Consider the following 12,080-nt stretch of genomic DNA (forward strand, 5'->3'; position numbering starts at 1 on the left):
TTGTTCTATAAGAGAACCAATCTACAAGGGCTGAGAACTTTGTAAGCTTAGAGCTCATGTATAACTTGATTTTTAATTAAATTCAACTGTTTTTATTTCTTATTCAAAGTTAAGTAACTTCCAAAAGATAAGCAATATAGTCAGAGAAGTATTTGGCCCATCCTGGGTTTTAGGGGAAAGGTTCACAGACATTAGCTCCTACCATAGCCTTTGGAAACTAATCCAGAAAGAATGACTTCCCTACAGTTGAGGAGGCTGAACCAGAACAAAGACTCTGACAAGAACTAAGATTCTGAGCCCAGGACTTTTACCTGTGGAGTTACACAAAGGAACCCATTAGTAGAAGGGCACAGAACAAGTAAACTACACGCAGACAATGCTCCAGGATAAGACAGTTCAGCACCCTCCATTCACCTGACCTGGTGGCACCATAGGCATCAAATGGCATGTGTGCCTGCAAATAGTCAAAGAATAGTGAACACAAAGAATGAACATATTAAATGTCCATGAACAGGTGACTGGATAAAGAAAATGTGATATATACATACAATGGAGTATTATTCAGCTTTAAAACAAGAAGGCAATTCTACAGTGTGTGACAACATAGATTGAGGCCATTGTGTTAAGTGAGAGAAGCCAGTCGCAGGAGAAATACTGTGTAGCTCTACTTATATGAGATATCTAAAGCAAACTCACAGAAGCAGAACGCAGAATGGTGGTTGCCAGGGACTAGGGGAAAGGGGGAACTGGGAAGTTGCTACTCATTGGGTATAGAGTTTCAGTCAAGAAGATAAAAATAGTTCTGAAGATCTTCTACACAGCAATATGCATATAGTTAACAATACTGTACAGTTAAAATTTGTTAAGAGGGTAAAATTTATGTTTTGTGTTTTTTACCACAATAAAAATAAATATATATATAAGAAGATTGAACATATTGTTATGCTAAAAATTGATTTTTCATTCTGCTACAGCCTCTTGCCTGAAGGCATACATTATAAAATGCAGCATTTGTATTTGATGTATAAACATTCTGTAAACAAAAAAAAGCAGAAGTAAATTAAAGCAAATTAAAACATCAAGAGAGCATTATTTTTATATTTATCTTAACATAAAGAAATATCAAGAAATACAATGATAAAATGGGCACACAGATATGTGTATACATTGTTGACCATGTTTTATTTTAGCTAAACCTTTCATAAATCAATCTAGTTATATGTATCAATGTTAAGAGTTATAACATGATCATACAGGTTTTAAAACACCACTGTTATTATAAGTGAAGAAGTTCTTACACCTTCCCCTAAATGAAGATGCACACTGTCCCACTAGTCATTGTAGCTACCCTGGCTAAATTCATCACTACACATATTCCACCACAGTATCACGAAATAATCTGTTCCTTAAAGATCAAACTGCGAGTGACATCAGCAAAATGAAGAAATAGGAATACTCAATCGTTGTTCCCCCATAGAAACAGCGATGTAAAAATTATACATGAACCAAAATACCTTTATGAGAATTCCAGATTCCAAATAAGAAGTTTCAGCACCCCAGATAAGCACAAAAACCAAGAACAGCCACGCTGAAATGGGTAAGAAGAGCAATTTCACTTTAACTGCATTAGCCCCTCCCTGCAAACTGCACAGCCCAGGGCCAAGAGAGATCTCCTCAGCCAATGACTTCTCCCATGGTGGGGAAAAGAGATTAGAGTGTGCGCTCAGCCTCCGAGCCTTTCAGTGCACTCACTCCCCAAGGGTCCAGGTCCTGTCTCACCTCACACCAAGTGCTAAAGGAACTAGCATAGTCCAGATGCCTGGGGCAGCTAAGAACAAAGGAAAAGCAGAGGGTGGCTTCCTACAGCTAGCAAGGATCTTCAAGATTGGGAAAATGTGCAGAACTGAGGCTTCTCCCTCAGAAGGGAGGCAGAGGAGTAGGGCATGCCTCCAATGTCTTTACCTTTCAGGGTCCTACCCACGGCACTAGCTTCTGTGTAGCCTCACATCAAGTGCTGACAGAACCAGCAAAGTTAGACACCAGAGGGAATGAGAGATTACAGCCTCCATTAAAAAAAAAAAAAAGGCTGGTCATCTGGAGCAATTTAGAGTGTCTGTGTCTTCAAAAAAATGCAGACATCAGCACAAAGCTACAAGGGACTCGACTGATCTTTCAGGAAAATATAACATAGTCAAAGGAGAAAAATAAATCTCTAGTAACTGACCCTAAAGAAATAGAGATCTATGAATTTGCTGACAAAATTCAAAACAATCTTCTAAAAGAAGCTCAGTGAGTTACAGTAGAACTCAGTCAATTAAGCGAATTCAGGAAAATGATATATGAACAAAATGAAAAACATCAATAAAGAGATAGAAACAATAAAAAGAACCACTCAGAAATACTGGAGATGAGAGCAGATTGGTGGTTGCCAGAAGTGGGGGATGGGGGTTGGATAAAATGGGTGATGGTGTCAAAAGGTACAAACTTCCAGTTATAAAATAACTCCTGGGGATGTAATGTACAGCATGACGAATATGTTAATACTCTATTGTATACTTGAAAGTTGCTAAGAGAGTAACCTTAAAAGTTCTCATCACAAGAGAAAAAAAAACGTAACTCTGTGTGGTGATGGATGCTAGCTAAACTTATTGCGGTGATCATTTTGCAGTGTATACATATATCAACCATTATGTTGTACACCTAAAACGAACACAATGTTATATGTCAATATCTCAATTAAAAAAAAAAACCTCACCATTTAAAAAATGACCATAAAGATACAGAAAAGGAGAAAAACTGGCAACAACACTATGGATTTTAAATGAGAGAGGAACAGTTGCTAAAATCCAGGTGGAATTTCAACCAACTGTTTCATTGATGATGGACTGAAAACATACTTTTAAACTACTTTTCATGAGCCCTTCCCTCTGAAACATGACAGATGTCAAAACCCAGGGAAAATTTGGCATCCCCTACCCACACTGTCTGCATTTAACTCCAGTATGCAGGTACTCTGCTGACCATAAACAAACACCTACTGAGGCAGAGAGAACTAAAGTTCTATTATTTACCTTCTCTTCCACCTCCTAATCTCATTAGCATCTATCTCTCCTTTAATTCAGAAACAAGTCCCAGAAACAACACAGCAGAAAGAGGGATTCTGTGGGTCAGAAATTGGAAAGGGCACAGTAAGGATGACTTTTATGTGCTTCACCCCATCTGGGCTTCAGCTAGGAGGAGTCAAAGGCTTGGGGTGACTCAACAGCTGGGAGCTGAGATTACCTATATGCTCCTTCAGTCACAGAATCTGACACATAGGCTGGGAGGACTTGATGACAGAGAATGCCCATCAGAGTGGTTTGGCTTCATCACTGCATGGTACCCTTTGGATAGTCAGACTTATGCATGGCATTCCTGGGCTCTGAGTATGAGAGTTCAAGAGAAGAAGGTAAAAGTAGCATGGACTTTTCTGGCCTTACCTAGGAAGTCATCCAGCATCACTTCTACTTCACTCTGATTACAAGTGAGTCTAAGCCCACTCAGATTTGAGGTCAAGAGCAGACCCACTAATCAGTGAGAATGTCAAAGGAGATACTGCATCATCTTTAGAAAATAGAATCTGCCATACCCTGTAAAAGAAACTAATAAAATAAAATAAAAATACTGGAGCTGAAGAGTGCAATGACTGCAGTGAAAAATTCAACAGCAGACTTAGAAAAAAAACAGAAGAAGCAATCAGTGAACTCAAAGACAGAGCATTTAAATTATACAGCCAGAGGATCAAAAAGGAAAAAGAATGAAAAAGGTGAAGAAAGCCTAAAGGGCTCAGGGAACTCCATCAACTGAGCCAATGTACACATTTTAGGAGTCCTGAAAGAGAAGAGATAGAGAAAGGGGCAGAAAGCTTATTTAAGGAAATAATGGCTGAAAACTTCCCAGATGTGGAGAGAGAAATGGGCATCCACATTCAGGATGCCAAAGGATGTCAAATAGAAGAAACCAAGAAGTCTATACTGATACATTATAATCACATTTTCAAAGATAAAGAAAGAAGTTTCAAAGCAGCAAGAGAAAAGCAACTCATCACATATAAGGGAACCCCATAAGGCTATCAGTGGATTTCTCAGCAGAAACCTCTCAATCCAGGAAAGATTGAGATGATATATTCAAAGTGCTGAAAGAAAAAAATTAACAACCAAGAATACTGTACCCAGTAAAACTGTTCCTTAGAAATAAAGGCAAGATAAAGTCTTCCAGAAAAACAAAAGAAGAAATAGAAAACCTTAACTGGCCAATATAAATAAAGAGATTATCAGAAAAAGTAAATAACCACATTAAAAAATGGGCAACAGAACTGAATAGACATTTTCCACAGAAAACATACAAATGGTCAACAAGTATATGAAAAAGTGCTAAATATCAGTAATCATCAGGGAAATGCAAATCAAAAACAGTGAGATATCACCTCAAACCTATTAGAATGACTATTACAAAAACAAACAAAAGATAAAAAGTGTTGTCAAGGATCTGGAGAAATTGGAACCATCTACTCTGTTGGTGGGAATGTAAATTGGTACAGTGGCTGTAGAAAACAGCACTTATATTAGGTGCATATTTGTTTATGATTGTTATATCTTCTTCTTGGATTGATCCCTTGATCATTATGTAGTGTCCTTCTTTGCCTCTTGTAATAGTCTTTATTTTAAAGTCTATTTTGACTGATACGAGAATTGCTACTCCAGCTTTCTTTTGATTTCCATTTGCATGGAATATCTTTTTCCATCCCCTCACTTTCAGTCTGTATGTGTCCCTAGGTCTGAAGTGGGTCTCTTGTAGACAGCAAATATATGCGTCTTGTTTTTGTATCCATTCAGCCAGTCTATGTCTTTTGGTTGGAGCATTAATGTAGAACAATGTTAACTCTCATTTGGGAAAAAGGTTTAGTTACCCATTATGTAGTAAAGTTAATTCGGCCCAAAATTGTACTATTAGGGATTTATCCTAGAGAAACTCATACACACTGTACCAAAATAAATGTACAAAAATGTTCATGGTAGCCATGTTTGTAATAACCAAATATAGGAAATAACTCATGGACACGTACAATAGAAATTAAAAGATAAATTTTGATATATCCATACTGTGAAGTGAATACAACCAAAGAAAATGAATAAACCTTTTCACATGAAGTAGCATGGATCAATCTTAGATATAATATTGAACAAAATGATACATAAAACATTATTCCATTCATATAAAGTTCAAATAAAGGCAAACAGGACTATATTATTTAGGGTTGCACGTATAAATGAAAAAACTATTTAAAAAGTAAGGAAGTCAGTAAGAATGTTAGGGCAACCTGTATTATCACTAAGAGGAGAAGGAACAGGGTTCTTGTAGCAGAGTTGTATACAGTCCCAGTGCTGGTAATGTACTATCTCTTAACCTTTAAAATTTTTTCTTGTACAGTGGTCACATAGATCTTTGCTTTACAATTATTTGTTAAATTGTACATATATGTTCTGTGTACTTTTCAGTATATATGGCATATTTTGCTTTCTTGAATAAACTGTAAACAACAAGATAAATGGTGAAATACTAAAATAATTTCTATTAAAACCAGATATTGGGCAGAGATGCCTGTTTTCTCCACTATTTCCTAACATTGTTTTGAAAGTTATAACTAATGTAATAGACACGAAGATGAAATACTTAGAATAATTATAAAATACCAAATTACTTATTTTGTGTGCACATGATATGATTATATTCTTGGACTCAATAGGCTGAGGGTTGGGGGGAAGAATGAGAATTAATAAGAGAGATTAATTTGGCAACACAAAAAATAAATACACAAAAAATAGTCTTTCACTATCCTATTAATAATCAATTTGAACTGAAAATAGGAGAAAATCCATTCACATTAGCAACAAAATCATAAAATAACTAGTAATAAATTTAACCAAAACAGGTATAGAATTTGTATGACTAAAACTATATTTAGTGTCATAAAACAAGATCTGTATAAAAATTTCTGAAAACAAATGTTTGTAGAATTACTATCCTTTTGTTTAAGCTTGATCAAATACACCAGGAAAACCACCTGGACCTTGGGTTTCCTTCTGATTTATGGTTACAAATTCAATTTATTTAGTTGATATGGGACTACTGTGGTTTCCTATATTTTCTTGTAATTTGGTAATTTGTGTCTTTCAAAGAATCTGTCCACTTCAGCTAAATTGTCAAATTCAACTAAATTGGCATAAAATCATTTATAACATTCTCTTATTAGGTTTTAAGTCTGTGAAGGATCTGTAGTGATACACTCTTTTATTCCTGATACTGATAATTTGTCTTTTCTCTTTTTCTCTTAATCAATCTAATGGAGGTTTATTAACTTTACTGACTTTTTAAAAAAGTTTTTGGTTTAATTCATTTTCTTTATTGTTTCTTATTTTGTTGACTTCAACTTTGTTTCTTTATATTTATTTTCAGTCTACGTTGATTTTTTCTGACCTCTTAAGATGGATTTTAGACCTTTCTTCTTTTCTAATATAAGCATTTAATTTCCCTTTAAGTATTAATTTAGCTGTACCCCACAAATGCTGATGTTTTCATTTTCATTCAGTTAAAAAATAATTTACTATTTCCTTTGTGGTTTCTTCTTTGACCTCTGGGGTTATTTGAAAGTGTGTTGTTTGACATTTAACTATTTTGGGATTTTCCATATACTTTCAAATATTGATTTATAATTTAGTTCCGTTGTGATCAATTTCCTTAATGGATAATCATAGTTCTAGCTTCAGACTGTTCCATGTGTATTCAGCTGTTGTTGAATGGAGTGTTCTATAAATGATTACTAGATAAAGTTTGTGGTTATGTTATTCAAGTCTTCTATATCCTTACTGATTTTCTGTCTACTTTTTGTATTAATTAGTGAGAAAGGAGAGTTAAAATAAATTCACAAGTATCATTGAGAATTTGTCTATTTCTTCTTTCAATTCCATTAGTTTTTCCTTCATTATTTTGAAGCTCTGTTGTGTCTTCTTGGAAAATTGATTTTTTTATTATCATGAAGTGTCCTTATTTATCCCTAGTAGTATGGCTTGTTCTGAAGTATACTTTTCCCTATACTATGGCTTGTTCTGAAGTCTACTTTGCCCTAGATTTCTATAACGCCTTCACTTTCTCATAATTGTATATAATGTTATATCCTTTCCCATCCTTTTACTTTTAAACTAAGGCAAAGGCTGCCATTGCCAATAAGAGTGTGCACACATAGAGGGAAAAGAGTTGACTTGAACTCCAGACCTGCCTCTGACCAGGGCAGAAGCAACCTTTCCAGTGTATGTGTCCCTGCCTACATTTGGGAGGAGCAAAACTAGTTCCAGGGTGGAGACCACCAAAGCCTGTAGGAGAAAAACCAGCTTAATAGTGTAGCGCCAGGCACTGAGGCCCCAACCCAGCCTCTAACTAAGGCATATACACAGAGGAAAAAGTGAAACCAGCATAGAAGTGCAGTCCCTCAGGCCCCAGCCATAACCCAACCAAGGCAAAGACTACCATCACACCCAGGAGAAATACAACTGCTTCAGGGGTCCTGCTCCAGCACCTTGGGCCCCAAACCTGCCTCCAACAGGGTGGTAATAGCCATTAAGCATAGGAAAAGTCCTGATCACACTTGGCTCTGGCTCTAGCCCTTCAAATCCATCCCTACTTCCCACCAAGGTGGTGGTTGCCAGCAGAACCCAGGGTAAGATGTGGCCCATGCTCACTTCATATCCAGCTCTCCTACCAAAGCCACTGGGCACATGCAGACTACATAGGGATGCTCCCACACAAGGAAATGACTTCAAGACTGAGATAGGTAACTGCTTCACCTAATTTCATAAAGAAAGAGAAAGTTAAAAACAAGATGAGAAGACAAAGGAATATGTTTCAAACAAAAGAACAAGAAAAAAACCACCCTAATGAAACAAAGATAAGTAATTTACCTGATAAAGAGTTCAAAGCAATAGTAATAAGAATGCTAACTGAACTTGGGAAAAGAGTAAATGAACACAGCAAGAATTCTTAAAAAGAACTAGAAAATATAAAAAAAGAGCCAGTCAGAGCTGAAGAATACAATAACTGAAATAAAAATTACACTAGAAGGAATTAACAGCAGCTTAATGATACAGAACACACAAGTGATCTGGAAGATAGAATAATGGAAACAACCTTATCAGAACAGCAAAAAGAAAAACACATTAAAAAAATAAGGATAGTTTAAGGGACCTCTATGACAATGTCAAACATACACCAAGAAGGAGAAGAGAGAGACAAAAGGGGGTAGAAAATGTATTTGATGAAATTACAGTTGAAAACTTCCTGAACCTAAAGAAAGAAATAGATGTCCAGGTACAGGAAGCAAAGAGAGTCCTAAACAAGATGAAACCAAAAAGACCCACACCAAGACATGTCATAATTAAAATGCCAAAAGTTAAAGAGATAATTTTAAAGGCAGCAAGAGAAAAACAAAGGGTCACATACAAGGGAACCCCCGTAACGCTATCAGCTGATTTTTCTGCAGAAATTTTGCAGGCCAAAAGGGAGTGGAATAATATGTTTAATGTGCTGAAAGAGAAAAACCTACAATCTAGGATACTCTACCCAGCAAGGTTATCATTCAGAATTAAAGGAAAGATAAAGAGCTTCTCAGACAAGCAAGATCTAAAGAGTTAATCAAAACTAAACTGACCTTACAAAGTGTTTAAGGGTCTTCTTTAACTGAAATAGAAAAGACTACAACAAAAATAAGACATTATAGGAAAGGAAAAATCCCACATGTAAAGGCAAATATATGGTAAGGCTGTGGATCAACCACTTAAATAAGTTAGTACAAAGATTAAAAGACAAATTGTAAAATCAACTATAACTACAATAAACAGTTAAAGGATAGACACAAAGGTGTAAAACATGATATTGAAAACACAAAACATAGTGGGGGAGGGTAAAAATGTAGAGCTTTCAGAATGTGTTTGAACTGAAATAACAAGATTAAAACGAGTAGGTAAGCTATAATAGGTCAACATATATGAACTCTATGGTAACCACAAATCAAAAACCTCCAATAGATACATAAAAACTAGAGAGAAAAGAATACAAGCGTACCACTAAAGAAAATCATCAAACCACAAGGGAAGAGACTAAAAGAAGAAAAGAACAGAGGAGAACTACCAAAACAACTAGAAAACAACTAACAAAATGTTAATAAGTACATACCTATCAATAATCACTTTAAATGTCAATGAACTAAATGCTCCAATCAAAAGAAACAGGATGGGTTGTTTGTATAAAAAACAAGACCCATCTATATGCTGCTATAAGAGACTTATTTCAGAGATAAAGACACAGAATGAAAGTGCAGGGATGGAAAAATATACTCCAAGCAAATGGAAACAGAAAGCTGGAGTAGCAATACTCATGTCAGGCAAAATAGACTTTAAAACGAAGTCTATAACAAAAGACAAAGAAGGGCATCATGTAATGATAAAGGCATCGATACAAAAAGAGGATATAACACTCATAAACAAATATGCACCTAATATAAGAGCACTTTAATATAAAACAAGTACTAACAGACATAAAGGGAGAAATTGAAAATAATACAATAATAAGAGGACACTTTAACACCCCACTTACATCAATGGACAGATCATCCAGACAGAAATCCACTAAGAAAACTATGGCCTTAAATGACACATTAGACCAGTTGGACTTAATAGATATCCACAGGGCATTCCATCAAAAAACGGCAGAATAAAACAAACAAACAAAAAACAGCAGAATACATATTCTTTTCAAGTGCACATGGAACTTTCTCTGGGATACCTCACATGCTAGATCACAAAGCAAGTCTCAACAAATGTAATAGGATAGAAATTATATCAAGCACATTTTCCAACTATAATTGCATGAAACTAGAAATCAATCACAGGATGAAAAATGGAAAAAACACAAACAAGTGAAGACTAAACAACATGCTACTAAAAATCCAACGGGTCAACAAAGATATCAAAGAGGAAATTAGAAAATAGCTTGAGACAAATGAAAACAAAAATACAACTTTCCAAGTCTATGGGATGCAGTAAAAGCAGTTTAAGAGGGAAATTTATAGTGATATGGGCATACCTTAAGAAACAAGAAAAATCTCAAACAACTTAAACTACCACCTAAAGAAATTAGAAAAAAGAGAAAAAACAAAGCCCAAAGTCAGGGGAAGGAAGGAAATAATAAGGATCAGAGAGGAAATAAATAAAATAGAGACCAAAATAATAGAAAAGATTAATGAAACCAAGAGTTGGTTCTTTGGAAAGATAAACAAAATTGATAAGCCTTTAGCCAGGCTCATCAAGAAAAAAGAGAGGGCCCAAATAAAATAAGAAATGAAAGAGGAGAAATTACAACCAATATCACAGAGATACAAATACTACAAGCAATGTATTCATGTAGTATTCATGAGAAAATACTACAAACAATTACATGCCAACAAATTGGACATACTAGAAGGAATGGATAGATTCCTAGAAACATACAATCTTCCAAAACTTAACCAGGAAAAAACAGATAATCTGAACAGACTGATTACTAGTATTGAAATTGAATCAGAATGAAAAAAACTCCTAAGAAACAAAAGTCCAGGACCAGAGAGCTTCAAGGGGAAATATACCAAACATATAAAGAAGAGCTAATACCTATCCTTCTCAAACTATTCAAAAAAACTGGAGAGGACAGAATACTACCAAATTCATTCTATGAGTTCACCATTACCCTGATACCACAACCAGACAAAGACACTACCAAAAATAAAGAAAACTATAGGCCAATATCCATGATTAATATATATAAATCCTCAACAATATATTAGCAAGCTGAATTCAACAATATATAAAATGAATCGTACACCGTGATGAAGTGGGATTATTCCAAGGGTGCAAGGATGGTTTAATATTCACAAGTCAATCAATGTGATACACCACATTAACAAAGCAAAGGATAAAAATCACATGATCATATCAATTGACACAGAAAAAGCATTTGGCAAAATTCAACATCTCTAATGATAAAAAACCTCAACAAATTTGGTATAGAGGGAACATATCTCAACATAGCAAAGTCCATTTATGACAAAATCAAAGCTAGCATCATACTCAATGGTGAAAGCTGAAAGCTTTTCCTCTAAAATCAGGAACAAGACAATGATGCCCACTCTCACCATCTCTATTTAATATAGTATTGGAAGTCCTAGCCACAGCAATCAGACAAGAAAAAGGAATAAATGGCATCCAAATTGGAAGGGAAGAAATAAAACTGTAACTATTTGCAGGTGACATGATGCTATATATAGAAAACCCTAAAATCTCTACCAAAAAAATTTAGAATAAATGAATTTAGGAAAGTTGCAGGATACAAAATTAATATACAGAAATCCATTGCTTCTCTATACACTAATAATGAGCTATCAAAAAGAGAAAGCAAAAAAACCCATTCAATATCACATCAAAAAGAATAAAATACCTAGGAATAAACTTAACCAAGGAGGTGAAAGACCTGTACTCTGAGAAATATAAGACATTGATGAAGGAAAGTGAAGATGATACAAATAAATGGAAAGACAGCCATGTTCATGAATTACAATTAGAAAAAGTAATATTGTTAAAATGGCCATACTACCCAAAACAATCTACAGATGTAATGCAATCCCTATCAAAATACCCAGGACGTTTTTCACAGAACAAGAACAAACAATCCTAAAATTTATAGGGAACCACAAAAGACCCTAAAATAGCCAAATCAATCTTGAGAAAGAAGAACAAAACTGGAGGAATCATGCCCCCTGACTTCAGATTATACTTCAAAGCTACAGTAATCAAAACAGTATGGTACTGGCACAAGCACAGACACATAGATCAATGGAACAGAATAGAAAGCCCAAAAATAAATCCATGCACTGCGGTAAATTAATCTATGACAAAGGTGGAAAAAACATACAATGGGAAAAAGACAGTCTCTTCAATAGCTGGTGCCAGGAAAACTGG

At 35.1% G+C, this 12,080-nt stretch overlaps 1 long non-coding RNA gene across 1 annotated transcript in view; it reads right to left on the reverse strand.

The window, feature by feature from the left end:
* Positions 1–12,080, reverse strand: part of LOC141275883 (uncharacterized) — an 81,308-nt gene that overhangs the window by 30,833 nt on the left and 38,395 nt on the right. The gene's annotated exons all lie outside the window — the stretch shown is intronic.

Source organism: Tursiops truncatus, chromosome 11 (genome assembly GCF_011762595.2).
Source record: "Tursiops truncatus isolate mTurTru1 chromosome 11, mTurTru1.mat.Y, whole genome shotgun sequence".
In the NCBI taxonomy this organism is placed as follows: Eukaryota; Metazoa; Chordata; class Mammalia; order Artiodactyla; family Delphinidae; genus Tursiops; species Tursiops truncatus.